A 10,000-nucleotide genomic window follows, 5' to 3' on the forward strand; every position below is an offset into this window, starting at 1 on the left:
GAACATTTTCAACACTTTGGGGCATTTTTAAACACTTTGCTCTTTTTCCCCCTCTCCCAACCAGGGGGCCTGGGGAGCCTCCTCCTGCGGGGATGGGGAACCAGGGGCCTGGGGAACATTTTCAACACTTTGGGGCATTTTTAAACACTTTGCTCTTTTTCCCCCTCTCCCAACCAGGGGGCCTTGGGAGCCTCCTCCTGCGGGGATGGGGAACCAGGGGCCTGGGGAACATTTTCAACACTTTGGGGCATTTTTAAACACTTTGCTCTTTTTCCCCCTCTCCCAACCAGGGGGCCTGGGGAGCCTCCTCCTGCGGGGATGGGGAACCAGGGGCCTGGGGAACATTTTCAACACTTTGGGGCATTTTTAAACACTTTGCTCTTTTTCCCCCTCTCCCAACCAGGGGGCCTGGGGAGCCTCCTCCTGCGGGGATGGGGAACCAGGGGCCTGGGGAACATTTTCAACACTTTGGGGCATTTTTAAACACTTTGCTCTTTTTCCCCCTCTCCCAACCAGGGGCCTGGGGAGCCTCCTCCTGCGGGCATGGAGAACCAGGGGGCCTGGGGAGCCTCCTCCTGCGGGGATGGGGAACCAGGGGCCTGGGGGGCCTCCTCCTGCGGGGATGGAGAACCAGGGGGCCTGGGGAGCCTCCTCCTGCGGGGATGGGGAACCAGGGGGCCTGGGGAGCCTCCTCCTGCGGGGATGGGGAACCAGGGGGCCTGGGGAGCCTCCTCCTGCGGGGATGGAGAACCAGGGGGCCTGGGGAGCCTCCTCCTGCGGTCATGGAGAACCAGGGGGCCTGGGGAGCCTCCTCCTGCGGGCATGGAGAACCAGGGGCCTGGGGAGCCTCCTCCTGCGGGGATGGAGAACCAGGGGGCCTGGGGAGCCTCCTCCTGCGGGCATGGAGAACCAGGGGGCCTGGGGAGCCTCCTCCTGCGGGCATGGAGAACCAGGGGGCCTGGGGAGCCTCCTCCTGCGGGGATGGGGAACCAGGGGCCTGGGGAGCCTCCTCCTGCGGGGATGGAGAACCAAGGGGCCTGGGGAGCCTCCTCCTGCGGGCATGGAGAACATGGGGGCCTGGGGAGCCTCCTCCTGCGGGGATGGAGAACCAGGGGGCCTGGGGAGCCTCCTCCTGCGGGCATGGAGAACCAGGGGGCCTGGGGAGCCTCCTCCTGCGGGGATGGGGAACCAGGGGGCCTGGGGAGCCTCCTCCTGCGGGGATGGAGAACCAGGGGGCCTGGGGAGCCTCCTCCTGCGGGCATGGAGAACCAGGGGGCCTGGGGAGCCTCCTCCTGCGGGGATGGAGAACCAGGGCGCCTGGGGAGCCTCCTCCTGCGGGGATGGGGAACCAGGGGGCCTGGGGAGCCTCCTCCTGCGGGGATGGGGAACCAGGGGGCCTGGGGAGCCTCCTCCTGCGGGGATGGAGAACCAGGGGGCCTGGGGAGCCTCCTCCTGCGGTCATGGAGAACCAGGGGGCCTGGGGAGCCTCCTCCTGCGGGCATGGAGAACCAGGGGCCTGGGGAGCCTCCTCCTGCGGGGATGGAGAACCAGGGGGCCTGGGGAGCCTCCTCCTGCGGGCATGGAGAACCAGGGGGCCTGGGGAGCCTCCTCCTGCGGGCATGGAGAACCAGGGGGCCTGGGGAGCCTCCTCCTGCGGGGATGGGGAACCAGGGGCCTGGGGAGCCTCCTCCTGCGGGGATGGAGAACCAAGGGGCCTGGGGAGCCTCCTCCTGCGGGCATGGAGAACATGGGGGCCTGGGGAGCCTCCTCCTGCGGGGATGGAGAACCAGGGGGCCTGGGGAGCCTCCTCCTGCGGGCATGGAGAACCAGGGGGCCTGGGGAGCCTCCTCCTGCGGGGATGGGGAACCAGGGGGCCTGGGGAGCCTCCTCCTGCGGGGATGGAGAACCAGGGGGCCTGGGGAGCCTCCTCCTGCGGGCATGGAGAACCAGGGGGCCTGGGGAGCCTCCTCCTGCGGGGATGGAGAACCAGGGCGCCTGGGGAGCCTCCTCCTGCGGGGATGGAGAACCAGGGGCCTGGGGAGCCTCCTCCTGCGGGGATGGGGAACCAAGGGGCCTGGGGAGCCTCCTCCTGCGGGCATGGAGAACATGGGGGCCTGGGGAGCCTCCTCCTGCGGGGATGGAGAACCAGGGGGCCTGGGGAGCCTCCTCCTGCGGGGATGGGGAACCAGGGGGCCTGGGGAGCCTCCTCCTGCGGGGATGGAGAACCAGGGGGCCTGGGGAGCCTCCTCCTGCGGGCATGGAGAACCAGGGGGCCTGGGGAGCCTCCTCCTGCGGGGATGGAGAACCAGGGCGCCTGGGGAGCCTCCTCCTGCGGGGATGGGGAACCAGGGGGCCTGGGGAGCCTCCTCCTGCGGGGATGGGGAACCAGGGGCCTGGGGAACATTTTCAACACTTTGGGGCATTTCACAAGCGCTTCCCTCGCTTACGGCCACACCACCCTGAATGAGCCCGATCTCGTCTGATCTCGGAAGCCAAGCAGGGTCGGGCCCAGTTAGTACTTGGATGGGAGACCGCCTGGGAATACTGGGTGCTGTAAGCATTTTTTTTTGCCATTATTTGTGGGTAGAAAAGTGAGAAAAGTGACCTAAAATAGAACCGGGACTAGGCGGCAGTTCCCCCCACCAGGCGGCGGCATTTGGGGCATTATTTGTGGGTAAGAAAGTGAGAAAAGTGACCTAAAATAGAACCGGGACTAGGCGGCAGTTCCCCCCACCAGGCGGCGGCATTTGGGGCATTATTTGTGGGTCAGAAAGTGAGAAAAGTGACCTAAAATAGAACCGGGACTAGGCGGCAGTTCCCCCCACCAGGCGGCGGCATTTGGGGCATTATTTGTGGGTAAGAAAGTGAGAAAAGTGACCTAAAATAGAACCGGGACTAGGCGGCAGTTCCCCCCACCAGGCGGCGGCATTTGGGGCATTATTTGTGGGTCAGAAAGTGAGAAAAGTGACCTAAAATAGAACCGGGACTAGGCGGCAGTTCCCCCCACCAGGCGGCGGCATTTGGGGCATTATTTGTGGGTAAGAAAGTGAGAAAAGTGACCTAAAATAGAACCGGGACTAGGCGGCAGTTCCCCCCACCAGGCGGCGGCATTTGGGGCATTATTTGTGGGTCAGAAAGTGAGAAAAGTGACCTAAAATAGAACCGGGACTAGGCGGCAGTTCCCCCCACCAGGCGGCGGCATTTGGGGCATTATTTGTGGGTAAGAAAGTGAGAAAAGTGACCTAAAATAGAACCGGGACTAGGCGGCAGTTCCCCCCACCAGGCGGCGGCATTTGGGGCATTATTTGTGGGTCAGAAAGTGAGAAAAGTGACCTAAAATAGAACCGGGACTAGGCGGCAGTTCCCCCCACCAGGCGGCGGCATTTGGGGCATTATTTGTGGGTCAGAAAGTGAGAAAAGTGACCTAAAATAGAACCGGGACTAGGCGGCAGTTCCCCCCACCAGGCGGCGGCATTTGGGGCATTATTTGTGGGTAAGAAAGTGAGAAAAGTGACCTAAAATAGAACCGGGACTAGGCGGCAGTTCCCCCCACCAGGCGGCGGCATTTGGGGCGTTATTTGTGGGTAAGAAAGTGAGAAAAGTGACCTAAAATAGAACCGGGACTAGGCGGCAGTTCCCCCACCAGATGGCGGCATTTGGGGACCCGTAGTGTGGGCAGAAAACTCACCAAAGTGACTTAAAATAGAACCGGTGCAGGCGGCATGTCCCCCCACCAGATGGCGGCATTTGGGGACCCGTAGTGTGGGCAGAAAACTCACCAAAGTGACTTAAAATAGAACCGGTGCAGGCGGCATGTTCCCCCACCAGATGGCGGCATTTGGGGACCCGTAGTGTGGGCAGAAAACTCACCAAAGTGACTTAAAATAGAACCGTTGCAGGCGGCATGTTCCCCCACCAGATGGCGGCATTTGGGGACCCGTAGTGTGGGCAGAAAACTCACCAAAGTGACTTAAAATAGAACCGGTGCAGGCGGCATGTTCCCCCACCAGATGGCGGCATTTGGGGAGCCGTAGTGTGGGCAGAAAACTCACCAAAGTGACTTAAAATAGAACCGGTGCAGGCGGCATGTTCCCCCACCAGATGGCGGCATTTGGGGACCCGTAGTGTGGGCAGAAAACTCACCAAAGTGACTTAAAATAGAACCGGTGCAGGCGGCATGTTCCCCCACCAGATGGCGGCATTTGGGGACCTGCAGTGTGGGTAGAAAACTCACCAAAGTGTCCTAAAATAGAACCGGGACCAGGGGGCCTCTTCCCCCACCAGGTGGCGGGCTTGGGGGGCTTGGTTTCCGGGTAGAAAACTCACCAAAGTGTCCTAAAATAGAACCGGGACCAGGGGGCATGTTCCCCCACCAGGCGGCGGGCTTGGGGGGCTTGGTTTGCGGGTAGAAAACTCACCAAAGTGTCCTAAAATAGAACCGGGACCAGGGGGCATGTTCCCCCACCAGGCGGCGGGCTTGGGGGGCTTGGTTTGCGGGTAGAAAACTCACCAAAGTGTCCTAAAATAGAACCGGGACCAGGGGGCATGTTCCCCCACCAGGCGGCGGGCTTGGGGGGCTTGGTTTGCGGGTAGAAAACTCACCAAAGTGTCCTAAAATAGAACCGGGACCAGGGGGCCTCTTCCCCCACCAGGCGGCGGGCTTGGGGGGGCTTGGTTTGCGGGTAGAAAACTCACCAAAGTGACCTAAAATAGAACCGGGCTAGGCGGCATGTTCCCCCACCAGGCGGCGGGCTTGGGGGGCTTGGTTTGCGGGTAGAAAACTCACCAAAGTGTCCTAAAATAGAACCGGGACCAGGGGGCATCTTCCCCCACCAGGCGGCGGGCTTGGGGGGCTTGGTTTGCGGGTAGAAAACTCACCAAAGTGTCCTAAAATAGAACCGGGACCAGGGGGCCTCTTCCCCCACCAGGCGGCGGGCTTGGGGGGCTTGGTTTGCGGGTAGAAAACTCACCAAAGTGACCTAAAATAGAACCGGGCCAGGCGGCATGCTCCCCCACCAGGCGGCGGGCTTGGGGGGCTTGGTTTGCGGGTAGAAAACTCACCAAAGTATCGGCAAAATAGAACCAGGGAAGGGGGGGATGTCGGTCACAAGGTGCCCGAGTCAGAGAACCAGGAAAACGGACATAAATCCAGAAAACCTCGGTGTCTGACTGCTCCTCAAAAAGTGGTCTTTTTGATGTCACGAGCGCAACCACCTAGAGGTTAATGGGGAGGGATGGTGTGAGCGCAAACGGATTTTTCCTAAGTGTGACTGCTCCTCAAAAAGTGGTCTTTTTGATGTCACGAGCGCAACCACCTAGAGGTTAATGGGGAGGGATGGTGTGAGCGCAAACGGATTTTTCCTAAGTGTGACTGCTCCTCAAAAAGTGGTCTTTTTGATGTCACGAGCGCAACCACCTAGAGGTTAATAGGGAGCGAGTACAACAGGGGAGGGAGTGAATGGGCTCGGACTGTGGCCGAGCCTGGTGCCTCAAAATCGGACAAGGTTGGACTGGAAGCCCGCTGAGAACTCTGGTTCTTTTGCCAGACGAAACGAATTTTTTCCGAGTGTGACTGCTCTGCAAAAAGTGGTCTTTTTGATGTCACGAGCGCAACCACCTAGAGGTTAATGGGGAGGGAGTGGAAAAAACGACAAAGTGTTGAGCTCCGGACCGGGATGGCGGGCGACTCGAGCGGTCATGCCCGACTTTGAGACACTTTGTCGCGGTCATGCGAGCGACCTCCACTGCTCCCCGGAGGTGCCCCGGACCGGGTTGGCGGGTGACTCGAGCGGTCGTGCCCGACTTTGAGACACTTTGTCGCGGTCATGCGGGCGTCCTCCGCCGGTCCCCGGAGGTGCCCCGGACCGGGTTGGCGGGTGACTCGAGCGGTCATGCCCGACTTTGAGACACTTTGTCGCGGTCATGCGGGCGTCCTCCGCCGGTCCCTGGAGGTGCCCCGGACCGGGTTGGCGGGTGACTCGAGCGGTCGTGCCCGACTTTGAGACACTTTGTCGCGGTCATGCGGGCGTCCTCCGCCGGTCCCTGGAGGTGCCCCGGACCGGGTTGGCGGGTGACTCGAGCGGTCGTGCCCGACTTTGAGACACTTTGTCGCGGTCATGCGGGCGTCCTCCGCCGGTCCCCGGAGGTGCCCCGGACCGGGTTGGCGGGTGACTCGAGCGGTCATGCCCGACTTTGAGACACTTTGTCGCGGTCATGCGGGCCTCCTCCGCCGGTCCCTGGAGGTGCCCCGGACCGGGTTGGCGGGTGACTCGAACGGTCATGCCCGACTTTGAGACACTTTGTCGCGGTCATGCGGGCGTCCTCCGCCGGTCCCTGGAGGTGCCCCGGACCGGGTTGGCGGGTGACTCGAGCGGTCGTGCCCGACTTTGAGACACTTTGTCGCGGTCATGCGAGCGACCTCCGCCGGTCCCCGGAGGTTCCCCGGACCGGGTTGGCGGGTGACTCGAACGGTCGTGCCCGACTTTGAGACACTTTGTCGCGGTCATGCGGGCGTCCTCCGCCGGTCCCTGGAGGTGCCCCGGACCGGGTTGGCGGGTGACTCGAGCGGTCGTGCCCGACTTTGAGACACTTTGTCGCGGTCATGCGGGCGTCCTCCGCCGGTCCCTGGAGGTGCCCCGGACCGGGTTGGCGGGTGACTCGAGCGGTCATGCCCGACTTTGAGACACTTTGTCGCGGTCATGCGGGCGTCCTCCGCCGGTCCCTGGAGGTGCCCCGGACCGGGTTGGCGGGTGACTCGAGCGGTCATGCCCGACTTTGAGACACTTTGTCGCGGTCATGCGGGCGTCCTCCGCCGGTCCCTGGAGGTGCCCCGGACCGGGTTGGCGGGTGACTCGAGCGGTCGTGCCCGACTTTGAGACACTTTGTCGCGGTCATGCGGGCGTCCTCCGCCGGTCCCTGGAGGTGCCCCGGACCGGGTTGGCGGGTGACTCGAGCGGTCATGCCCGACTTTGAGACACTTTGCCGCGGTCATGCGGGCGACCTCCGCCGGTCCCTGGAGGTGCCCCGGACCGGGTTGGCGGGTGACTCGAGCGGTCGTGCCCGACTTTGAGACACTTTGCCGCGGTCATGCGGGCGACCTCCGCCGGTCCCTGGATGGCGGGCTCCAGTGAGGTCGGCGGGGGAAGGCTCGGGCTGAGGCCGACTTCGGTGCCTCAAAGTCGGACAAGGTTGGATTGGAAGTCCGCTGTGTTGAGGACCAGTGGCATTCGGTGGTGGAACGCTCAGAACTTGGCCGACATCGGTGCCTCAACGTCGGACAAGGTTGGAGTGGATGACCGCTGATAACTCTGGTTCTTTTGCCAGACGAAAGAAATTTTTCCCGAGTGTGACTGCTCTGAAAAAAGTGGTCTTTTTGATGTCACGAGCGCAACCACCTAGAGGTTAATAGGGAGGCACCATAACAGGAGAGGGAGTGAAAAGGCTCGGAGGGTGGCCGAGCCTGGTGCCTCAAAATCGGACAAGGTTGGAGTGGATGACCGCTGAAAACTCTGGTTCTTTTGCCAGACGAAAGAAATTTTTCCCGAGTGTGACTGCTCTGCAAAAAGTGGTCTTTTTGATGTCACGAGCGCAACCACCTAGAGGTTAATAGGGAGGCACCATAACAGGAGAGGGAGTGAAAAGGCTCGGAGGGTGGCCGAGCCTGGTGCCTCAAAATCGGACAAGGTTGGAGTGGATGACCGCTGAAAACTCTGGTTCTTTTGCCAGACGAAAGAAATTTTTTCCGAGTGTGACTGCTCCTCAAAAAGTGGTCTTTTTGATGTCACGAGCGCAACCACCTAGAGGTTAATAGGGAGGCACCATAACAGGAGAGGGAGTGAAAAGGCTCGGAGGGTGGCCGAGCCTGGTGCCTCAAAGTCGGACAAGGTTGGAGTGGATGACCGCTGAAAACTCTGGTTCTTTTGCCAGACGAAAGAAATTTTTTCCGAGTGTGACTGCTCTGCAAAAAGTGGTCTTTTTGATGTCACGAGCGCAACCACCTAGAGGTTAATAGGGAGGCACCATAACAGGAGAGGGAGTGAAAAGGCTCGGAGGGTGGCCGAGCCTGGTGCCTCAAAATCGGACAAGGTTGGAGTGGATGACCGCTGAAAACTCTGGTTCTTTTGCCAGACGAAAGAAATTTTTTTCCGAGTGTGACTGCTCTGCAAAAAGTGGTCTTTTTGATGTCACGAGCGCAACCACCTAGAGGTTAATAGGGAGGCACCATAACAGGAGAGGGAGTGAAAAGGCTCGGAGGGTGGCCGAGCCTGGTGCCTCAAAATCGGACAAGGTTGGAGTGGATGACCGCTGAAAACTCTGGTTCTTTTGCCTGACGAAAGAAATTTTTTCCGAGTGTGACTGCTCTGCAAAAAGTGGTCTTTTTGATGTCACGAGCGCAACCACCTAGAGGTTAATAGGGAGGCACCATAACAGGAGAGGGAGTGAAAAGGCTCGGAGGGTGGCCGAGCCTGGTGCCTCAAAATCGGACAAGGTTGGAGTGGATGACCGCGGAGAACTCTGGTTCTTTTGCCTGACGAAAGAAATTTTTTCCGAGTGTGACTGCTCTGCAAAAAGTGGTCTTTTTGATGTCACGAGCGCAACCACCTAGAGGTTAATAGGGAGGCACCATAACAGGAGAGGGAGTGAAAAGGCTCGGAGGGTGGCCGAGCCTGGTGCCTCAAAGTCGGACAAGGTTGGAGTGGATGGCCGCGGAGAACTCTGGTTCTTTTGCCAGACGAAAGAAATTTTTTCCGAGTGTGACTGCTCCTCAAAAAGTGGTCTTTTTGATGTCACGAGCGCAACCACCTAGAGGTTAATAGGGAGGCACCATAACAGGAGAGGGAGTGAAAAGGCTCGGAGGGTGGCCGAGCCTGGTGCCTCAAAATCGGACAAGGTTGGAGTGGATGGCCGCGGAGAACTCTGGTTCTTTTGCCAGACGAAAGAAATTTTTTCCGAGTGTGACTGCTCCTCAAAAAGTGGTCTTTTTGATGTCACGAGCGCAACCACCTAGAGGTTAATAGGGAGGCACCATAACAGGAGAGGGAAGGAAAGGGCTCGGAGGGTGGCCGAGCCTGGTGCCTCAAAATCGGACAAGGTCGGAGTGGATGGCCGCGGAGAACTCTGGTTCTTTTGCCTGACGAAAGAAATTTTTTCCGAGTGTGACTGCTCTGCAAAAAGTGGTCTTTTTGATGTCACGAGCGCAACCACCTAGAGGTTAATAGGGAGGCACCATAACAGGAGAGGGAAGGAAAAGGCTCGGAGGGTGGCCGAGCCTGGTGCCTCAAAGTCGGACAAGGTTGGAGTGGATGGCCGCGGAGAACTCTGGTTCTTTTGCCTGACGAAAGAAATTTTTTCCGAGTGTGACTGCTCCTCAAAAAGTGGTCTTTTTGATGTCACGAGCGCAACCACCTAGAGGTTAATAGGGAGGCACCATAACAGGAGAGGGAAGGAAAGGGCTCGGAGGGTGGCCGAGCCTGGTGCCTCAAAGTCGGACAAGGTTGGAGTGGATGGCCGCGGAGAACTCTGGTTCTTTTGCCTGACGAAAGAAATTTTTTCCGAGTGTGACTGCTCTGCAAAAAGTGGTCTTTTTGATGTCACGAGCGCAACCACCTAGAGGTTAATAGGGAGGCACCATAACAGGAGAGGGAAGGAAAAGGCTCGGAGGGTGGCCGAGCCTGGTGCCTCAAAGTCGGACAAGGTTGGAGTGGATGGCCGCGGAGAACTCTGGTTCTTTTGCCTGACGAAAGAAATTTTTTCCGAGTGTGACTGCTCCTCAAAAAGTGGTCTTTTTGATGTCACGAGCGCAACCACCTAGAGGTTAATAGGGAGGCACCATAACAGGAGAGGGAAGGAAAAGGCTCGGAGGGTGGCCGAGCCTGGTGCCTCAAAGTCGGACAAGGTTGGAGTGGATGGCCGCGGAGAACTCTGGTTCTTTTGCCTGACGAAAGAAATTTTTTCCGAGTGTGACTGCTCTTCAAAAAGTGGTCTTTTTGATGTCACGAGC

General features: G+C 59.4%; 1 non-coding gene across 1 annotated transcript; it reads left to right on the forward strand.

The window, feature by feature from the left end:
- Nucleotides 1-2,441: 2,441 nt before the first annotated feature.
- LOC148058546 (5S ribosomal RNA) lies at nt 2,442-2,560 on the forward strand. The gene has a single exon (XR_015709751.1). It is a non-coding gene; the product is annotated as a 5S ribosomal RNA (ribosomal RNA).
- The last annotated feature ends 7,440 nt before the right edge of the window (nt 2,561-10,000 follow it).

This window comes from Callionymus lyra, unplaced genomic scaffold (assembly GCF_982586985.1).
Source record: "Callionymus lyra unplaced genomic scaffold, fCalLyr1.hap1.1 HAP1_SCAFFOLD_73, whole genome shotgun sequence".
NCBI lineage: Eukaryota > Metazoa > Chordata > Actinopteri > Syngnathiformes > Callionymidae > Callionymus > Callionymus lyra.